This window comes from Vombatus ursinus, unplaced genomic scaffold (genome assembly GCF_900497805.2).
Source record: "Vombatus ursinus unplaced genomic scaffold, bare-nosed wombat genome assembly UNPS02009573.1, whole genome shotgun sequence".
Classification (NCBI taxonomy): Eukaryota; Metazoa; Chordata; class Mammalia; order Diprotodontia; family Vombatidae; genus Vombatus; species Vombatus ursinus.
The window spans coordinates 16617672-16623346 of record NW_020949351.1 but is presented as its reverse complement, the minus strand read 5'-3'; the positions used below and the strand labels follow the sequence as shown (position 1 = coordinate 16623346).

Sequence of the window (5675 nt, the reverse complement as noted above, 5' to 3'; positions counted from 1 at the left end):
ATTAGATAATATTTTAACTTTGATTTTAGGCCACCCGCACAATTTTTTTTCTGTAATCACACTCATGTAATTTTTATTCATTCTCAAACTCTTATTTCCCTAAAAGCCTTGGAGTACTCCATGCAATTCTTAAGAACATACATACTTAAAAGGAAGTTGGATGTTATAGGAAAAGGGGCATTGCCATAAGTACTATGGTGTACTCTCAATCCACATATGGGATACAGTTCTTAAAAGGAAATGAGAAATCTGAGAATTAAAATAATTGAATCACGTTTTCAACCTTAAAAAAACTTATAAATTATCAACTCTAACCCCATCATTCTATGATGTGGCCCAGAAAAGTCAAGTGATTTGTCATAGTAAGGTTTAGAAAATCTATGATTTCCATTTGGAGTATCTCTATGTGTCAATACAGAGATACATAATCTCTGTATATATAAATACATGTATATATAATGTATACATGTATATATAAAATTGGTACAATCAATTAATATTTTAAAATAATGCATTATTGAACGTAATATTGCCTAAAAGACAAGTTAAAGAATATGGTTTTCACTTGTTTATCCCATGAGGTATTTCATGTTTTCTTCCATTTTTTTCATTCATTTGAATTTGTTTGATTGATTCTTGATGTCTCAGAGTCATTAGCTTCCACTTGCCCAATTATAAATTTTAAGGTGTTGCTTAATTAGCTTTTGTACTTTCTTTTCCATTTGGCCAATTGTACTCTTTAAGGATTTATTTTCTTTGTTGGATTTTTGTATCTCTGTTTGCATTTGGCCAATTCCACTTTTTAAGCAGTTTTCCAAGCTATTGACTCTTTTTAAATATTTCTTTTTTATTTTTCTTATTTATTTTTAGTTTTCAACTTTCATTTCCATAAGATTTTGATTTCCAAATTTTCTCCCCATCTCACACCTCCCCCCACCCCAAGACAGCATGCATTCTGAATAATTATTCCCCGAATCTGCCCTCCCCTCTATCACTCCCCCTTCTCTTATCCCCTTCCTTTTCTATTTCCTGTAGGGCAGGAAAGATTTCTATGCTCCATTGCCTGTATATCTTATTTCTCACTTGCATGTAAAAACAATTTTTAACATTTATTTTAAAGCTTTGTGTTCCAAATTCTCTCCCTTCCTCTCACCACACCTACCCTCATTGAGAAGACAAGCAATTTGATGCAAGTTATACATGTGTAGTCATGCAAAACTTTTCCATAGTAGTCATGTTGTGACAAACTAACTATATTTCCCTTCATTCTATCCCTTCCCAGACTGTATTCATCTCTCAGCCAGGTCTGACAGACCTTTCCTAATGACCTTCTAAGTTGTCTTTGGAGTTTGTGGGTTGAGAAGTCTGGATACCAGCACAGGTGCCCATGATTCAGTTGCCTGAGGCCTGGTACAGGTTCACTGAGGTCTGATCTTTGCCTACAAAGCCCACACTGAACTACACTCTTCTCCCAGTCTGGTGCAACAGACCTTTCCAATCAATCATCCAGGTTGTCTTGGGCTGGAAATTTGTATCACTCTGTCTTTTTGTGAATTCTGCTACTCTAGGATTTATTTAGAGTCATTTTTAAACAGGTATTTGAAGGGGTTTGGGGGAGAACTCAGTCAAGTCACTGCTTTTTCTCTGCCATCTTGGATTTGCCCCCTTGACTCTTTTCTCATAATTCTCTTGCATCACTCTCATTTCTTTTCTCATTGTTCTGCTACCTTTCTTATATGATTTTTAAGCTCCTTTTTGAGCTCTTTCATGAATTCTTTCTTGAGATCACTTCCTATTTTTCTCTGCTGTTTTGCCCACACATGTTTTGACAATGCTGTCCTCTTCTGAGTTTGTATTTTTGTCTTCCTAGCAACCATAATACCTTTCTATGGGCAATTTTTGTTGTTGTTTTTTGTTCATCATTTATTTTTTCACTTTATTCTCCCTTTCTTTTAAATTTGAGCTCTGCACCTCAGGTGGAAGGAGCATTGTCTCTATCTTCTTATGCCAGGAACTGCATTTTGCAAGAGATTACATGAAACTTTTTCAATCATTTCTCTTTAAGGTAATATAAGTTTCAAGTTTTTTTTTAAATTTTGGTCTTGGCTAAGGGAGCACCATTCACTGTCTTTATATCTTGTATCTTTAAAATAATCCTTAGGACAAAGAATATTTTTTTTTAATTTAGAGAAATCATTCTTCCTTGACAAAAGGTACTGTTCAAATACAAATTATGAGGGCAGCACCAAGTTAACTGAGAAAATAGAAGACCTAAGAGACTATAGGTTTTTCAGAAAAAAAAGTATTTGCATTTTAAGGGCAAAAAACACAGCTTCTTCATAATTAAAGTACAAAGAATGTGTTCCTGATTGCATAGAATATTTCCATTGTCAATTATACATGTAAGTCCTTTTACCAACTTTGCTGTCACCACTTGATATCCATGTTGTCTGTGTGGGTCTCCGCAGTACTGTAAGTGGTATGTAGGGCTTTCAGGACCTTTGAGGAGTCTGTACCATCTAGCCACTCTTGGCATAGTCTCTGCATGTGTGTGTTAGTTTCTGGAAGCTGCACAGGGATCTTAGCATACACTTCCATTTGTCTCAGCAGGGCCTTGTCTGGTTTCCCATCTTCAGTTTGAGTTTGACCTTTGCTATTTAAGCATCTTCCAAGACAGGACCTCTACAAAGTGATATGAGAACTTGCCCTTTTGAAGTTTCAAGATTATGTTCTGGATGTTTTGAAAGCCATAAGCAGCAGCAAACCATAGTACTATTTCCTCATTTTTTTTTTCCAGAGTGATCTCCTAGAAGTCTTTGTTTTTCAGTGCTCTGTAAGTGATTTCCTTGATGTCCATGTCAAACAGTTCTCTGGCCGCATATTTAAAGATGTGCTCCAAGTAGCCATCTGACCTCATCACATCATCGTTCACTGTGTCTCCTTTCTTTATCTCACCAGAGTGTCTACTAGATATTTTTTCACAAATTCTTTTTTTTTTGCTCCATAATCTGGATAATTTCACCTGATGTTAACACACAATCAACATTATGAGAATTATATGAAGCAGTGTAAAAATCTTCTCTAAGGGCTTCCAACTCCTTATCATAACAAGGGACCACAATGATATGGAAAATTTTATCTGGAGACAAGTTCTGTTGTCTGGCAAAGTAATCCTTCACCAGTGATCTCATGATCGGCTAGGGGGATTTTGCAGTACATATATGTGGTATAACTGGGTTACCCAGTACCCTTTCTACATATCAGATCCAACCTGGGCAGGCAGAGGCAAACATAGGTAAAGAATGTTCTTGCTTTTGCTAGCAATATTATTGTATAAATTCTTTCTGACTTTCTAGGATATTGAAATCAACAGCTATTCTTGAATTAAATACATAATGTACACAAGACTTTTCAAGAAACCACGGAGTCTTTTTGATGCATCAGTTACACTGAGATTGAACTTGGCAGCAAAATAAGGCAAAGACTAAGGGCATATGGACACTGCCAACACTTTGTGGACTGAAGTATCACATTTCTTATTAAGGTTCAGTATACGAAAAAAATCCTGATTCTGCTGGAAAACTTTTATTCCTTCCTTCACAGTAACACAACTGTCATAGGCCAGGCAATCACTGAGAAATATTTTAGCATCAACCAACTTATGGAACTCATTTTTCTCTTCATGTTAGTGATACAGTTTGTTGGTCATCAATGTTTGTTTTTTTTTAATATATTCCTTCTTTGTGCAATTTTCACACTTCATTTGGAGAATTGTTTTTAATGACTGTTTTAGCACAAATATGAGGAAGGTAGGTTCAGAGTCTGGTCTTTGTGTGTGTTTCAGTATGAACTGACTTACAGTCTTGGCTGGAGAAGAATTTGGGAGTAGGCAGTGGTTCCTGGTCCAGGAACCATATGTTGAGGTTTAAAGGCTTAGGGGTGTTGTGACCCCCAAATCACAACACATGAGTTTTGCCTGAATGAATTCAACTCAAGCCTTCTTTCAGCCAAAGACAAGTTTTATTAAAGATCTGCCATATTGACCAGACTCTTAAGGGATCTAAGCATTTGTATTTGTTAATGCAAGCAGGCCAGATCTTCAGAATCTGAGCCTGTAAAACCTGTTATTGATGGACCCAGCAATGCACTACATTATGGCTATTGCCCAAAGATCAGCTTAATAGGTTTGAGATCTTTGTCAAGCATTGGATTTTTTTTCAGTAGCTGACAATAGCTCCATTTGAGAAGATAGTTTGGAATTTGCACTTGCAGATGGAATGAATACCTATAAAAGTGGAATCAGGAACCTTTGGAGTAAGTTTTGAAGTAAGCTACATTTTTGGAGAGTCAATGTGCAATTAGCAAGAATATCAGATTTAGAAACAAGGGCTCTGGGTTTACATCCTCACTTCTTTCTCTAACTTGTTCATTCTCTAATCTTTAGTCTCTTTGTCTATTAAATGGTGGAGTTAGACTTGAAAACCTTTGAGGCCTGGTTCATTTTAGCTCTCATTCCTATATTTCCAGAAAGAAGACAATCTACTTGAGGAAAAGAATAATACGTTTTAAATTTATTATAGAACAATCCACCTAAGAATTTAATTCTTTCCTAACCCCTTTAATCTTCAAGGAATAATTATAAATTTGGTGGCATGCTATTTATTGGAAATGTGAAGAAAGAGAGAAAAGCAAGCTTAATCATTAGCAGAACCCAAGTCTCCTGATTTACAAACCAATTATTTTTCTTCCTGCATGCACATGTGTTAGACTAGAAGAATTTCTTAAAGAATCTCTTCCTTTTATGCCATCTCATAGAATTCACAAATATTCCTATTTGATAAATACCCAAGATTCTACCCCTCCCCTTATTCACTATAGACAGCATTCTTGCTCAATTGGAATTTAGTGCTTCATAAATTTATATACAGTCTATGCTCACATAATTTGTTTTTCTTTCCTGAAAATAATAGCTTTTGCTAATTCTTTTCATAAATGTGATCTCATCAGTTATTATCATCACTGAATTTACTTTACATGGGAAAGGAGCTGTTACATTTTTTTCCTCAGTGTCCCATAAGACAAAAAAGATTGCTAAAAAGAATGATATGATATGTAATTTGATGGTAAATTTCATTTTAATACCATAGCTAGTGTTCATTTACATATCCAAATTAGCAGAGAACTGTTGGTATTTTTATCAGTGCCCTGCGACTAAACATAGTTTCTCTGCTGAAAGCTTACATAAAATATTTAGTTAAACATAATTACACCACAAAAGCTTATTTAAAATGTCAGCTTGCTTAAGGATATTTTTGGAATTTTTTTAAAACTAAATGGGAGGGGGAAATACCCTATAATTAATCTGTGCTTGTCTCATATGAAGGCTGTAATACACAGTGAACCACATTGTTAAGACACTGGGACATGCAGGAGAGTAGATATAGAATCATAGAATAGGTTCAAATCCCAGCTCTCCTACTTACCACATGAGTTAAAAATGAAATTCTCTTGAGGGGATATAAAATGTTTGTAGCTAAGTAAACAGAAGGTGTCTCTACAGTAAATATAAAATGATTTAGGAGGAGGGGCACTAACAACTGTGGCAATTAGAAACATACTCTTGAATGATTTATCGCTTTAGCTGAACCTTGAACATGCTCTGGGGTTTCAAGAAA

General features: G+C 35.3%; 1 pseudogene; it reads right to left on the bottom strand.

Annotated features, from left to right (window-relative positions):
- Positions 1-2427: 2427 nt before the first annotated feature.
- LOC114035925 lies at positions 2428-3763 on the bottom strand (annotated as a pseudogene).
- Between the last annotated feature and the right edge of the window lie 1912 nt (positions 3764-5675).